Source organism: Ovis canadensis, chromosome 10, assembly GCF_042477335.2.
Source record: "Ovis canadensis isolate MfBH-ARS-UI-01 breed Bighorn chromosome 10, ARS-UI_OviCan_v2, whole genome shotgun sequence".
In the NCBI taxonomy this organism is placed as follows: Eukaryota; Metazoa; Chordata; class Mammalia; order Artiodactyla; family Bovidae; genus Ovis; species Ovis canadensis.
The window spans coordinates 88,880,520-88,897,624 of NC_091254.1; the positions used below are offsets into that span (position 1 = coordinate 88,880,520).

Here is a 17,105-nt window from a genome sequence, read left to right on the forward strand (position 1 = left end):
ACCAGTCAGTTGTTCTGCTTCTACCCGCGGTCACCCTGGGGTCTGATACAGAGGGCTCCCGGGCCATTTCCATTTTTCCCAGAAACGCAAGGACAGATGCTTGCAAACTAAAAATCACTCTCAGAGAAAACAGATGTTCTTTCCCCTCTCCCAGAAGCAGAGGCTGCAGCTGTTCCAGGACAATGGGGAATGCAGCAGATGACTTCCAAATGGCCACAGAGGCTGGGAGGGTGGCTGTCACCGTGTGGGTGCGGGTGGAGGGGACACGGGGCTCCCCCCATGTGGCTGAATGACCGCGCAGATCAGCACAGTGAAATGAGGGCCCCTCTAGCCCGAGGGTGGCAGGCGGCTCACGAGGGCCAAGGACACCCTGGTCCCCACACACAGGAGTCAACAGCACCATCTCCCAACAAGGCAGCAGACGTGGATGGGGGAGAGCGTGCAGTTCGTGGCCCGGGCTCCCGTTTGGGGGAAAGGCCCTCCTCGCAGAGCTGGGGGACGTGGGACAGGCTGCCACTGCCAGGCCTTCACGCAACCAAAGTCAGTGACTAAACAACCAGCACCAAGGACTCCGCAGGCCCGGGACAGGCTCTGCCCTGCGCCGGCATCGGGGGCCCCTCTGGGCGTGGACCCACCATCTGGCCATTCCTGCAGAACACTAGGGCTCCCCCATCCACAAAATTGAAAAAAAAAAAAAAAATCCAACATCTGGGAAACAGCCGCTCAGAGGAGGTTCGAGAGAGCCGCGCATCTGCTCACGTTTATGAAAATGTGCGTGAATTTCCTCCCTTTTCAGAGACTCTACCTTCTCATGGCCACGTTGCTCACGTGGAATCATAAGCCCCAAGCCAGTTTTCTTTACAGAAAATTAACTGGAGCCAACAAATAGTGAACACAGAAGGAAGAAGGACAGGAACGGGGCAGATATTTGGAAGTAACTCTGAAATCAACTGTGTTTAAAAAACAGTTTGAGCCAAAAACCAAGAAAGTGACCCAGAGGATTCGCAAACACATGATAAAATGGACAAATCAGATCATTTCCTGGCAGAGAGTCCACGCTCCCTTCCAAGTTTTAATACACTGAGAGTCTAACGTCAATAGGTCAAGCGCTTCTAGAACCAGCAGGCGTTTTCCAGATTCCTCCTGACCCCACCAGGTTCAGGCACAGGCCGGCCCAAAGGAGGCAGATGGGCAGCGGCCACCCTGCTCAGCCTCTCCTTGTGGGTGGCCCGTTCACCCCAAATTAGGAGTCGAGGTCCCTGAGGACTGCAAAGAGGGGAGGCGGGAGTGTCCATCCACCCACCAGGCTTGCACATGTGCAGCCCCAACACTGGGCAATAGCAGGTGGCCCTGCAGGAGAGGCAGGGGCCCAGGAGAGTCCAGGCTGGGCAGAGAGGCCCATAGAGCAGGCCTGGGATGGCTTCTGCGACGGTACCTTCATCCCTCGGTTACACTGTCTGCTCGGGGATGAAGCAATGAACAAAAGGGGAACTGTACCCCCACTGGGGCTTAGGAACCCTTAGGAACGACTTAGGCAAACTTTTATGAAAAAGTGAGACAAAAAGATTTTAGGGACATGTGGTTATTAATCACCCCACCACCACCACCACCACCACCACCACCACCACCACCACGCCCCCAATGTTTCAGTCCGTTATTTTAAATCCACCGTAGATTTCGGCTCTCGTGATCTCTGTGTGTGTGCTAACGTATTACCTTGTGTTTCCTACGGAACAAGACGTGCACAAATAATTCACAGCTTATTTCCTCTCAAATCCCATGGTCTCACTCACAAAACTACTGGAAAATAAAACTGTTTAAAACATTACCATGCTATTTCATTAACTGCCTTTTATTTCATGCTTCATGGTCCTTTAAACCACCAACACTGAAAGGAATGCTCTTCTAAAGACAGCGAAATAGCAGGAGACCCACAGAAAACTGCTTAGGGCCAGCTTGGCGTCTCCAGGCGTTCTCCACTGCACTTGTCCCCTAAGGCTTATCCCTCCAAGTGCTGACTAGAGAGCTACTTCCAGAGGGAGCTGTCGGGAATTTCACAGAACTGAAATCTACTGAGCGAGAAACACAGAGAGAGAGAAGGGTCCCACAGAGAAATACATTTAGGAATACCACATATTAAACTTCCCCTTCAAGGCGCAAAAGCTCCGAGAACACTGTAACAGAAGCCTGCTAGACGCAGCGTGTCCAAACATCTCACCAGGCAGCACCTACCAACATCTTCCAGGACGGGGCGCACCCAGAAACGCTCCCTTGGCTCAAGCCCCGCCTCGGAGCCCTCCAGCAGGTAGCCAGCCTGTGCTCCAACTGATGTGAGACCCTCCCCGTCCACCCCACCCCCAACAATCCGTGGAGCCCAATTATGTTCCAGTTATGTGGTGACAGGGAGATTCGGCCCACAAAGACCCAACAGGCCCTAATACAGTGTGAAAGGGTGGAGGCCAACCTCATTGTTCACGAGAACCATGCATGCTCACACCTTCCATGACACCTCTAAACTTCACGGGCTTCCCTGGCGGCTCAGCTGGTAAAGAATCCACCTGCAACGCGGGAGACTTGGGTTCAATCCCTGGGTTGGGAAGATCCTCTGGAGAAGAGAAAGGCTACCCACTCCAGTATTCTGGCCTGGAGAATATAGTCTATATAGTCCCTGGGGTCGCAAAGAGTCGGGGACGACTGAGCGACTTTCACTCACTAGACTTTCAAGTCACAGCTCAATGCCCTCCGGTGCCCACACCTTTTCTTACTATCCACGATAAGTAGAACTGTATACGCATGTCAGATGAGCCGAGAAACCTGTCTTTCTAGAAAGAGTCTTGTCATTCAATGTTACTGCTTAAACTCTGAAATGAAAATAGAAGGGGCGGGGGGGAAGAAAGGGAAACCACAACAGAGGGTTCCAACAATATTTATATCACATTATTCACACCTCTTATGTGTGGTTTGAAACTCTTGAGTCTCTAATTAACCAAAGTGATGAAACACAGTTTTCAAGGGACTGGGGTGGGGTTCACAGGCACAGCACCAAGGGAGTCCCCAAGGTGGCCGGCTGAGAGCAGGACCCCAGGGGAGAGCCACATGGACCCACACACACTCCTCATACCCCTAGATGCCCCTCCACCTACCTGGCAGCAAGGAGGGGGGCGGGGGGCACCAGAACAGCTGAGAGAGGCATGGAGAGAAGGAGGGCATCAAAGGGCAAGACCCAGCCCTGCCAAATGCTTTAAGTCTGTTTTTTAAAAAAATAACTTAGGAGCAGAAACCACACCACCTTTATAACAAGCTCGGAGAACTCAGGAGTGTGTACAGCTGTCTGACGTGGGCGAGTTCAGTTTACACTAAGTTATCTGACTTCGGACGACACTGCTCTGTGGCCCTGTGGTGCGACCTGCACGCGGGAGTCACACGTGTCACCGTCCAAGACAAGTGGCTTTCCCTTCTCCCTCCTTGGGTCGGCGTCTTCATCACCGCAGCCCCCCTGCTATCTCCCCGCTGCATCTCCAGGCCCTCTGGCCCAGGGTGAGTCTCCCAGGCCAGGCGGTCTCTTGTCTTTGAGCTGCTCTCTGGACTCCGCAGTCTGAAGCCAGAGCTGGGAAATCTTGAAGAAACAGGTCCAGGAGGCCAGGCTCCATCTCACCCTGACCTAACATGCCCTCTCCCCTTCCTGGACAGGGGCCCTGACCACCAGAGCACTTGCTCAGGGTGGCAATGGCCAGATCACGCGTCTCCTTCCTTCACCAACCCGAGAAGATCTGGACACGGGGCCCCCACCTGCATCCGTGCCCGACGGAGGCAGGGCAGCCGGGCTCCGAGCGCCCAGAAGCAGCAAGTCATGTGACATGGTGGCAGGAGGGGTGGCTGGACCCGACACGAGGGGGCCCAGGGTCCCAAAACCCAGGCCAGGTGGTACCAATGGTAAAGAATCCACCTGCCAAAGCAGACAAGACGCCATAGACACAGGCTCCATTCATCCCGTTGGGAAGATCCCCTGGAGAAGAAACTGCCAACCCACTCCAGTATTCTTGCCTGGAAAAATCCTATGGACAGGGGAGCCTGGCAGGCTGCAGTCCATGGGGTCGCAAAGAGCTGGACACGACTGAGCTCCTGTCAGCAGCAGCAGCATGAAGGGAGGACAAGCTTCCGACACAAATGACCGGCACAGTCAGAACACATTCCAGGAGGGAGAGGCCGGACTCCGAACGCCCCAGGCCCTGAGCGCACACACACAGAACGCCGTTCAAAGTTTTTAAAAAGCAAGCACCTGTCAGATTACCTGTGGGGAAAGACACTGCAGACCCCAAAGTCCTTAAAGGCTCATACACCTCACTGAATATGTTGCAAACATTTCTTGCTTCCCCCACCCCAGTACAGCACAAGTGAACACTAGTTAAATATGCTCTAGGGGGGCCAGTCCTTATCTTAACCCAAATGCCCAAGATCCCAGTTTACCCAGAGAGTGCTTTCCTGAAATGAGGTAAAGACAAACACAGCTCTGCACACTGCAATGCATCTGGGGCAGGACCAAGAGCCCCAAACCTCCTTGGATCAAAGAAGACATCAGAGAGCCGGGCTAGGAACTTGCCGCTCCTGTTGACAGCCAACTCCAGGGAACCAGCTCTAATTTTCCGAATGTCAGACGGAGGCAGAAACTTGATTCAAACCGGAAAAGGCAGTATCAAACTCGGTACATTATTCAAGCAAGAAGGGAAGCTAGAATTAAAAATTCTCTGAATAAACCTGAGCTCATAACCTGCTGCTCTCACACGGACGCTGGGCTGGGACGGACCCCCTTTGATTAGCGGTGCAGCCGCCTCGTCAAGACAGTCCATGAAAGAAAGAGCAAGGGGCTGCGGGTGGCTTACTGCGCCTCTTGGTGAGTACACACGATATGGGGACCTGGGAGGTAAAAGAGCACGTGAGAACCAGGAGATGATGTTGCTAATGCTCTCCACACGGGCCCGGGGCCTCGCCAGAGCACAGGGCCCGGAGCTTGGAGGGAGATCCTGGAGACAGGCAGAGAGGTGAGCCTCACGGGTTAGAGGAAGCTACCTGCCCCCTCCAAAGGTCAACTATGAAGACGCTTCCTTTTTTGAAAATGTGGACAAGCTGTCATAAAGGAAATGGTGGCGGTGAGGCGCCTCACGCCCCACCCCAGACATGGGATCACCCTGGACAGGGATCCCACCGACCAGCAGCCCCTCCGTGCCCCACCCTCAGGCTCTTAGCACTGAGCCCTGCAAAGATCCAACCCCCGTGACCTCCCAAGCCTGCACGGCTGGCCATCCTGCAACACCCGCCTGCCCACTCACCGGCTACTGCAGGAACGGGAGATGAGAGGTCTATGCACCAAGTCCAAAAGACAACCCTCGGGTTAAAAAGTCCGCTTCTCTCGACAGCCACACCTCGGCTCCCAAAGTCTGACTTCATTCCAACAGCCCAAGGAAAAGCTAGACCCCCAGCATCTTTTCCCAAGGAAGACAAGTTAAAATTTCTCCTCTTTTTAACCCGGACACCTAAGCCCTTCAAGACAAAAACACAAATGACAAAACTTTGCTAGAAAACAGAGTAATTTGTTCCGCTCTTTCTGCTCCTTGAAGAGTAAAGCGATGCGGACTGCCAGCAGCCAAGCCAAGCCGGCCCTGGGGCTGCGGTCCGATTCCCGGGGGAGACGCGGAGTTGTGGTCCGCTGGGCCTTCCCCGGGTCCGGATCCGGAGCCATTACCTCCCAGACAGTCAGAGCTCGGTTTCCAATTCACACACACCGGCACCAGACTCATGATAGTTGACAGCAATCCCATCAACAGTGTGTTCCGCCTCCCTGCCACCCCTGATACAAGCAAGACGGGCAGGAGACTCTGTGCGACTTGCCCCTGAAGCAATAATGGCTCTGAGTGACCAGAATTAAGTCCACTGTGCAGTGAGTGACAGACACAGACCCGCAGCAGGCTGACCGTGAACTCAAGACCATCATCTCAGTCAGGGGAACGCCTGTCCTCAACCAGGAGAAAGCGGCCAGGCCTGCCTTGCACTCCACTCATTCCTAAGCCCCGCGTGGTTATCCGATGAGGCAGAGAGCCCCAGCCCTTGCTGGAGACAGGAGAGAGAAAGTCTCGGGGCCTCTGACACACGTGCACCAGCTGCGGGTGGAGGCTGAGCTCAGGCTGATGGAGGGCACACGTCTGTCCGGGCAGCGCCGACAGCAGCTTACCTCCGCGGGAGGCGAGGCGGGGGGTCATGTGCCCACTGTCCATCGGGCTGCCATCCCTTTGAGGAGAGGGAGACATGGATGGGAACCAAAGGATCTTCTAAAGGCAAGTTCTTAGCGCAAGATGGCCCCAAGGTCCCTGCAACCAAAGAAATCATTGTGGTTTTGCATTTGGCATATTTATGCCCCTTTTCCTTTAGGGACAAGTCTGTCTCCCTCTGAATGGAGATCCATTTTCAAAACACAGTGTCCAGAAATACCGCTCCACTTAGAGGTGGGGTGAGTTAAGGGGGCAAGAGAAAGGCAAGGAGTCTTGAATGCCACAGCTCAGGACAGAAAGCAAGCCTAAGAGCATTTCCTTCTCAAAACACAGCCAGAAATCAACTGTTACTTTTAAAGAACCAACCGTTTTCTACCAAACATTTCAACACCTGCAAACTCCTCCTCCTCACAGCCGTTTTAAAAATGTGCCCAATAATGATTCCCAAATCCACACGGCTCTCTATACCAGCCTGGTTAAAAGCAGTGGAAAAAGGCTTCTATATAAACAAAAAATATGGGTGATTAGCTTCAATAATCACTGGTCTATCGCCAACCTCACCAATGGCTGATCTCCACTGATTCCCATTTATTTTGACATGGAAAAGTCATTAGATGGAATTGAAGCATATAATCAGAAAGCCAATCTCACACTAAGGCAATGAACAACCATCAAAATCCAGGCAACTAAGTTAAAGACCTAAACTACTGTAATGATGCTTGGTCTACTTAACAGTTATAGAAACTGCTTTTAGCAACTCAACCTGCAGTAGGCCAATAGCCACCCAATGCCAAGACATCAGTAATTCCCAGGTGGCACTGGTGGTCAAGAGCCCACCTGCCAATGCAGGAGGTGTAAGAGAGGCAGGTTCGATCCCTGGGTCGGGAAGATCTGGAGGAGGGTATGGCAATGCACTCCAGTACTCATCCTTGCCTGGAGAATCCCATGGACAGAGGAGCCTGGTGGGCTGCAGCCCATAGGGTTGCAAAGAGTCGGACACGACTGAAGCGACTTAAATGCACAGCTAGCAAAGCTGTCTGCATCTGCTCTACAGAATGTCGCATCCCAAGCTCCTTTTCTTCAAAAAGAATTCCTCTTTCCTTCAAAGAAATGCCTGAGGATATCTGCTACCTGCCACCACAGTAATGCAACTAACAGACATCAGAACACTCTGTCTGGTCATCTGTGCGTCAAGCATACGGAGACAAGAACAGGGAAACCTACTCATGAGGAGTTTAAATAAGTCTACGTTTCAGACATCCAAAGAGGAAGAAGAAGAGAGTCACCTACAGATCAATTTACTTCTTTAAAGATGAGTCATCACAGGAGGGGAGAAATGGATACCTATAGGCTGATCCCTGTTGATGTACGGCAGAAACCAACACCATACTTTAAAAGAAGAAAAAGAAAGTGAAGTCGCTCAGTCATATCCGACTCTTTGTGTGCTGGACTATAGCCTAGCAGGCTTCTCCGTCCATGGGATTTTCCAGGCAAGGGTACCAGAGTGGGTTGCCATTTCCTTCTCCAGGGCATCTTCCCGACCGAGGGATCAAATCCAGGTCTCCCACATCGTAGGCAGACGCTTTACCCGCTGAGCCACCAGGGAAGCCCTTGAAAAAGATGAATTGTCACAACCGGGACAAAAGGACTCTGAAACGTACCAGTGAAACCTTTCGGTTTCATACGTAGGTTTTTCAAAAACATCGCAACCACTTCATCCCTCCTGAAAGGACCAAGAGCTAACTAGCTCTCCAGCAGTCAATCCTCCAGACCCCAAGGGTCAAACCAAAAGGCAACACCATCACAAAGGCCCCACCCCAGGATACGAGAGCACAAAGCATCAGACGCCAGCTGTCAGGGAGGACTGAGCTGAGGAGGAAGGGGACGGGCTCGGGCAGTGGGCAGGTGAGGGCCGCCTGGTATTCCACCCTCGGCCAAAGCAACAGGCCGGTGGTGCTGCCGGGACCACAACACCGGCAGGCAATTCCTGGCAGAGACGAGGCTGGGCGCGGGCAAAGCAGTGGGAAGGGCGGGGTGGCCGGGACCAGCTGCCCAGCCCCATGGGGGTCTTGGCAGCATGGGCGAGGCCTCTGGGTCTAGGCTGACGTGGGCCCCAGCTCCTGCATCAAGTCCAAGTCCACATGGTTCCCATACATGCGCCACAGAGGGGACCATCAGCTCTGCCTTGGAGAGCGAAGAAAACTATTTCCCTGTGCCAGGCAAGAAGTCTCCTGTGGGACTACCCAGGAAATGAGGGGGCAGTAAATAAAAATTCAACACGGGGACAATAAGGCCCCGTGGAGACGACACCTTCCAGCCTGAGAACCAAGACAGGAGTGACAGGGTGACCCAGGGCCTGCAGATCTGCCGTCTGGCCACCTGCTCAAGCTTCCCGTGGGGTCTCCACGGAAAGGCTGAGCTGCGAGCAGACGCCGGGTTCCACAGGGTGCTGGTGGCAGGCACTGCAAACACGGACACGGCGGCCGTCGGGGCAGGACCTCACAGCAGCTGCCCAGTCGGACGGCTGGCTGTGCCACCTCCCGCCCCGGCCCTGGGACTCCAAGAAGCTCGCCCTCCTTCCAGCTCCAGGGCAAAAACCTTGTCTGGTGGGAGCCGCTGAGATGGCTTCTCCAGCAGCGGTTTTCTGCTCGAGAGAACAAAAGGTGAGGCTGGGAGCCTCCCAGGTCCCTTTCCGCTCTAATAACCTACGATTCTAGCAATTTATCTGCACGGGACATGTTTGTTTTTTAAATAATTTTACTTATTCATCTTATCTTTGACGGCGTTGGGGCTTCACTGCTGCACGAGCCTCTCTAGCTGCAGACAGTAGGGGCTACTCTCTGGCTGCGACGTGAAGGCTTCTCATTACTGTAGCTTCTCTTGTTGCTGGAAGACGGGCTCCAGGGCTCAGTTGTTGTGGCTTGCAGGCTCTAAAGCACAGGCTCAAAAGTTGTGGTTCAGAGGCTTAGCTGCTCCGTGAATTGAACCCACGTCTCCTGCATTGGCAGGCGGATTCTTTACCACTGAGCTACCAGGGAAGCCTTATTAAACAGCAAGCCATGCTGAATCGCACAGAAAAAAACTCAAAAGATCAACGTGTCCATACTGTTATTTTGCACACACGTCCAACACCAGGTGACCAACTACGAGGCTGGTTTAACTAGGAGCTGGGACCCCCATCTTCAGAAGCAGGTAGAGTATCTCCAGAGCTCGAGCCTCGGGGTCAGAATGGCTAGAAAAGCACAGAGAAGTGGGGACACAAGGCTAACCATTGCCCCCTTTTCTAACTAGGCTTCATCTCCAGCTCGCTTGTGGTTTTCTTGAAACCAAATCTGCAGGCCTTTCCCCTGCCCTGCAACCCCCAAACTCCTCTCTCCCAGTCAGGCTGGGGCCACGTCATCCCACCAAGTTGCCTGGCCTAAAACATGGAGAGAAAGTATTGAAGTGGAACCTGAAAGCAATGGAGCAAGAAGACTTAATATCATAGTAAATTCAGGAACATGTACTGCCCACCAAGGCCGTCCAAGCCCCCCGGAGCCCCACTTCCTCCCAAGCCTCCTGCCACTTGAAGTGCTTTGCTCCCGTGTGTCTCAGACCAATCCCAGCAAAGGCAGAAACAGTTTCAAGCCACACACAGAAATGAGGACCACCCAAGACCTCTCCCCGCTGTCATCTGAGTGACTCCGACACATGACTGCCCCTTCCTGCTGGTTCCAAGACACAAACAGTCCACAAACTGCAGACAACTCCTCAACGTAACACACCGGCCAGTTCACAGCGTGCTCAGCTCTGTCACTCTGAGGCAAGTTAGTCCTCCACCCCAGAACCCAGAGACAGTTTAGGAATCGAGATGCAGAACCACCAGCCCAAAAGGGAGTCAATATTCGATGATTCCAAAAAAAAAAATTGATGATCAACTGAACAACCAGCAAAAATGCTGCATCGGCATCCTTCCTGACCCATGAGCAGGAAGAAAGTACCCAGGGAGGGAGTCGGCAATGAGAACGCTGTTCTAGGCAAGGTCAGGTTCTATTTTCCTGTTCTGTCTGTGAGCACCCTGCAGAATTCAACAGAAGAGAACTGACATGTAACAGAAGGGGCTCAGACAGTTCTCAGCTAATAAAGGAACTCTCTGAGCCTCTCGGCAACGGCCAACTACAGAAGACTTCCCTGCTCTATGAAACCAATTAACTTTCTTAGAAATCAGAAAGGGTACGCTGGAGATCTGGCTACTTGCCATCTACTTACAGTGAGATGGAAAGAGAAAAACCATATACCCATCTTTACAATAACAGGGGGGAAAAGTACATGCTATGGTTTGTTTGTTTAAAAACGAAGACCAAAACACTCTTAACCAGGAATAGAAGCAGACTTTCTTAAGGAAAAAAGAGGCCACACATCAAAATTCTATAGCAAATATCCTATTTAAAGAAAAATGTAATGTGCTTTTTTTAAGATCAAGAACAAGACCAGTGTATCCCTCCGATCGCTGCCAGCCCACACAGTTCTAGAGGTCATGGTCATCAAAACATAGGCTGTAAGATGGTGATGTGAATGGACAGGGGCACAGAAAACCATCATTATTTACAGACGTGAGCATATGCATAGAAAACCAGTAAGAGCTCAGCAAGATTGCCAGAAACGATGTGGCAAAAAAAAAAAAAAACTCGTCCCCTTAAATAGGCAATAACCAACCTGAAAATGTATCACTCAAAACAGGAATAAAAACGTGTCTGGGAACCTGCACAATCTTTCTGAAGGAAAACGTTTACATTGCACTAAAGCTCAAATATGAAAACCTAATTTAAAAAATGGACATTCATAGCCAAGGATGGGATGACATAAGATGTCAATTCTCAAAAAATCAATTCTGAAACTTTAGTAAGATTTTAAACTGAAAATGTACAAACTCATTCTAAGACATGTGGAAGAAAAAATGTCTTCTGAGACCTCATGTACTTGTTAAAAACAGCAAAAGTTTTTGGATGTATGTGGGCAGAGGTGAAGACCATTATCATTATAGATACTATGACTCAAAACAAGGCCAAGGTAACAATAATTCTATCTCACACACACAGACCATGAGTGATATGGGCCCAGGAATAAAACAGAAAATCCAGAAACAGGCCTAGACATACAAGAGGACTTTGGTATATAACATCACATGTAAGTGGGGAAAATACTATTTTATACAACAGTATTATAAAACTTATTTCTACATGGAGAAAAATAAAATCCTCACTTCAAACTGTATGCCAGACAGATAAAAGAGCTAAATGCAAAAGGCAAAATTATAAGGCTGATAAAAGATGGACATTTTCATATAATTCTTAACCTTAGGTAACTGGAAGTTTCCTTAAACAGCATCCCAAAAGCAGAAATCTGAAGGTAAAAATTGATAACTACATTAATATTAAGGATTTTTTTCAACAAAGGACACCTTAAAGGTAAAAGAACTATAACAGAGTCAGAGAAAATACTTGTGGTATCTGAAACTGATAACATTTCAATATACATATCAAGTATTAAAACACAGGAAAGCCAACTGAAAACTTAAAAAGATATGACCAGAACTGAACAGAGTAAGAAATCCCAAGGGCTAAGGATTTGTGAAGACACTCAAACCCACTACTGACAGAAATGCAAATAAGCATAATAAAATGCTCTATTGTACTTACGGAATTGGAAAAAAATTTTAAGTTGTATATCAAGGCTGGTAAGGAAGCAGAAAAATAAGGCCCGACATCATTAAGCATGAGGGGGAATGCAAACTAAAACCACAATGAGATAGAAACCACCTCTCATCCCTGAGGGTGGCCATCATCAGGAATGCAAAGAGGATGTAGAGAAATTAGAACCCCCCTTGGTGCAGGTTCTTTGGAAAAGAAAACAGCCTGGCAGTTCCTCAAAGTGTTAAACACAGAGTTACCATATGACCCAACAATTTCACTCCTGGGCATATACCCGAGAGAAATGCAAGCATGTCAACACAAAAACCAGAAAATAATGTTCATGGCAACATTGTCCGTAATAGCCAGAAAGTGGAAACAGCCCCAGATGGTCATCACCCGCCAAATGGGTAAATAAACCATCATGCTGACGTACACTCAACCCCAGAGCAGAGTCGTCTACACTCACATACAACACTAAGACATGTGAAGGGACTTCCCTGTATTACTTTGCTGACAGATACAACTGATAAAACTACCCTAAAAGTTCTGGGAACTGAAGAAAAACTTACTCTTAAGTCAATGCTCTAAATGCACTATTAGACAAGGACTACTGGACATGCTTCCTTCATGTCGATAAAACGACAGAAATGACTGGGAAAAGTGAAGGTTTGACAAACACAGGTTTTGCCTTGCACCTGACTTGCGCTGGTTAAACTGGCCTGATATTTAAGAATATTACAGAATTTACTATAAAAGAAAGTGATAACCCTAATTGTAATATGCTAAATAAATATTAAGGCTTAAAACTTGCCAAGATAGCTTTTCCCTTAATTTAAAAAAAAAAATTCTTAAATTAGCATGTACTAAAAGTCTAACATGCTAGACAATTTGGTTTTTCCTGTGGTCATGTATGGATGTGAGAGTTGGACTGTGAAGAAGGCTGAGCGCCGAAGAATTGATGCTTTTGAACTGTGGTGTTGGAGAAGACTCTTGAGAGTCCCTTGGACTGCAGGGAGATCCAACCAGTCCATTCTGAAGGAGATCAGCCCTGGGATTTCTTTGGAAGGAATGATGCTAAAGCTGAAACTCCAGTACTTTGGCCACCTCATGCGAAGAGTTGACTCATTGGAAAAGACTCTGATGCTGGGAGGGATTGGGGGCAGGAGAAGGGGACGACCAAGGATGAGATGGGTGGATGGCATCACGGACTCGATGGACATGAGTCTGAACGCCGGGAGTTGGTGATGGACAGGGAGGCCTGGTATACTGCGATTCATGGGGTCACAAAGAGTCGGACACGACTGAGCGACTGACCTGAACTGAGACAGTTTACCTATCTGATTTCAATCTTTACAGTAATCCCATAAAATACGAGACAGTTAGGTAATCATGACCTAGGATTCAAGACTAAAATCCTGGTTTATAAACTCTTAGGCAAGAATCTCAGAGATTCTAAAATGCTGGCAATCTTCCCAAGACCAAAAGACCTATAGAGTTGAGATGCTGAACAGAATGACTCTAATGAATGCTGCTTAAAAAGAAATCTGGCTTAGACTGAACTATAGCACCTCACTGTCCATTGTTACAATCTTCTGTCTTCACAGAGTAACTTAGAGCCGAAGAAGTCTCCCTCTCCTGCACACCACACCCAAACCACTCCTCACTCCCCACACACGCGGTTTCATTATGACCTTGTATTTTTGTGGCAGAAAGTTCCAGTGGTATTACATAACGGTTGGGATACGAAAAAGCGTTTGGTTAATATTCCAGCTGGTTTTAACTTTCCCCAAATTAAGCAGACTACAGTGAATGAAACTCCTGTGGCATGTGGTCATCTTCAGGACCTTTGCAGGCCTCAGATTCATCAACATGAGTTCTCCCTGTCGCAGTATTCCCCCTCCTCCCTAAATTGGTGGTGGTGTTTTTTGTTTTCACTATGGGGGCGGGGCAGGGGAGACAGGCTACATAGCAACTCTGTGATTTGATTATAGCTACACAGTCAAAATTGGCTCCACTCTGCTGATCTGCAGTAACATTCAGTATATTTAGACCACTTACCTATTGTTTTTTAATTTCTCCTTAAGTACAACACTGAAGCAAAAGCATAATTATGAGACCTTCTAATGCAAATCCAGCAAGAGAGAAACCAGTCTCTGCTCACTTCCTCTTTACTCAGTCTCACTCTGTGAAAGTCCCTTTTCAGTTCAGTCGCTCAGTCATATCCGACTCTTTGCAACCCCGTGGACTGCAGCACGCCAGGCTTCCCAGTCCATCACCAACTCCCGGAGCCTGCCCAAACTCATGTCCATTGAGTTCGTGATGCCATCCAACCTGCCTTCAGTATTTCCCAGCATCAGGGTCTTTTCCAGTGAGTCAGAGTCCCTTAACACAAGGTGAAACCCTGAGGTCCTCTCCCCATCACAACTTAAAGGACCAAAAACACTATCTCTGAAAGCTATGTGGAGTTTAACAAGGCAGGAACAGCCACAGGAAGCACAGTTATTTTCAACTTTGCGTCAAAGATTCATTCCTCTTACATGTCAATTTAAAGTGTATCTTACTTGACAGTATGGTGGTTGTGGATTTGCTAAGTTGTGTCCAACTCTTGAGACCCATGGACTGTAGCCTACCAGGCTCTCTGTCCATGGGATTCCCCAGGCAAGAATACTGGAGTGGGCTGCTATTTCCTCCTCCAGGGGATCTTCCCCACCCAGGAATGGAACCAGGGTCTCCTGCATTGCAGTTATTTCTTTACCATCTTGAGCCACGGGGGAAGCTACTTGATAGTATGGGAAGTAAGTGAAGTCACTCAGTCGTGTCCGACTCTGCGACCCCACGGACTGTAGTCTGCCAGGCTCCTCCATCCTTGGAATTTTCCAGCCAAGAGTCTTGGAGCAGGTTGCCATTTCTTTCTCCAGGGATCTTCCTGACCCAGGGATCGAACCTGGGTCTCCCGCATTGCAGGCAGACGCTTTACCATCTGAGCCACCAGGGAAGCCCCTGACAGTATGGACCATACTAATCAAACTACCTAATCCTACGGAGATGGTAGGAAAACAGCCTCTGGTCTGGCTCATGACTGAGGATCTTCCCCTGGGCCAAGGAATTTCATGTGACTCTCTCACCAAAGAGAGAATCCAGGGGTCTGGATTCTTGTCCTGCTCAAGTTACAGTAGTTAACACTGTCTTAACAAGAGCAGTTCATCAGTTTTCATTAAATGTGACAGAAAGGTTTAAGAAACGAAGGGCGACTTTTCACAACAGTGATATTATTCCTGGCATTTCTGAGGCAGTTACATTCTCTGCAGGACAATCTGCCTGGTGACATACATGAAGCACCACAGACAGAACTCTTACCGCTCTTCATCCTGCCTGAGCAGAGGGAGCGGAGAAAGTCGCCCCTGGGGTTCTTCCGCTTCCCTCTGAGAGCAGATGGCCTTGGAAAGGACTGCCTGGCTCAGCGCCAAGCCGGTCTGCTCTGCAGCCCTCGACTAGATGGCCCTTCCCAGGCTCTCCCGGGTCGGGTGTGGTCTCAAGGCCGAGTCTGGCCAGGCCATGTGGGCAGAAACAAGGTGCCCTAGGTCCTGGCCTGGGTGCATGAGACCTCCCCACAGGAGCCTCCATTTTCACCCCCGAGCTGACTTAGGGAAGCTGAACACAGCTCTAAGGGCAGGGGAAGAGCGACATGAGAGAAGGAACCTGGGTTCCTAGTAGCTGGAGGAAAACCAGCCACAGATCAGGCTATGTGTGAGCAAGAAATAAACTTCTATCATATTGAGCCATTAAAAACCTACGGCGTTCATTCCAGGAGCAGCTGACATGAGGTTACCTCACTCACTGGCCGACTCTTGAACGAGGTTAGACTGACGGGATTAGTGGCTCAGGTGAGACAAGGGTTAGACTCTCTCTGTAGACACACACAGTCAAGGTGGTGATGCCACGTTTGGCCACAATAAAGCAATCTACTTGGTACGCAGTAAAAATTCCACTGAGGAGCTGAGGCTGAAAAGGACACCTCTGAACCACTGCTCCTGAACTTCCATAGTTAGATATTAGCTGGTATATTCATCAGCAAAAATTCGTAAGGTTCTTCCACACTTCCTTTGCCAAAGCGACCATAATTCATGTTAAAATTACAATGCCTGCAGACCACATGAAACCCAACTCTGGATTTACTACGAAACTATGTTGAAGTCATTTCTCAAAGGATAAGTGATAATCAGCAGACAGAATTCAAGATGAGTCTCTTCAGCTGTTAGTTTTTTCCTCTCAATAGAAATTTAACATCAAGACAACCTTTGCCTTCCCGTGTGGAAGTCATGTGTGCCCTTCTCTCGTACCATGAAAATGAGAGAGCTTCTTTACAGCGCTTCCCCTTTGCCCCATCGAGACCCAAGCTGGACGCTCCCCCACGGCAACTGTCATTGCTAACCCCCTCCTTCTTGCTTCCAACCTCAGTGGATACATCTTCCACTGCAAGGTAATCTGAGAGAAATGGAAATAAACCCAGCCAATTAAGAAAGGAAATTAACACTCAATAAGTACCCACAACACGCCAGGTACTTTCATATACTCAATTCTATTTGCTCTTTGCCACAATGAGGTGTATAACATGATTTTCCATTTTACAAATGAGGAAGCAGGGAAGTTTAAACACAAAGTCCAGGACAAATGACTCCGAAACTTATTCTTCCCATTTCAAACTGCTGTACTTGACCTACGACATACTGCCACTCTTTAGGCAATGAGAAAAAGATAGCATTACCATCCAATATTCATTTCCTTTAAATATGCATTTCAGTGAATCAACGGCTCACTGATGTCCCATCCTCCCACTTATACCTTATTACCACATTTCCACAAAATCGAAGCCTGCAGCAGCCCTCTGACGTCAGAGCAGGCAGACCGCTACAACACGGCAACCCGAGAGGACAGAGCCGGGGCAGGATGAGGCCTGGCCTTACATTACCCGGGAGTACTGCTGCCTACCCCTCAGGAAGTTCTTTCTATCTGCCAAGTTCTAGTTTCCACAAGAATTATTTCAGAAAGCTTTTCACCAACTCTTTTAAGATATTTGAAAATGCAGTAAAACAGATATATGTCAAGGAACCTGAAACACGAGGAACAATCTTAAACTTTCCACGCAGAACTGGGAAACCATCTTTAACAG

General features: G+C 49.2%; 1 protein-coding gene across 1 annotated transcript in view; it reads right to left on the reverse strand.

Annotated features, from left to right (window-relative positions):
• STK24 (serine/threonine kinase 24) overlaps positions 1 to 17,105 on the reverse strand; it is a 96,615-nt gene that overhangs the window by 34,889 nt on the left and 44,621 nt on the right. The window lies entirely within an intron of this gene.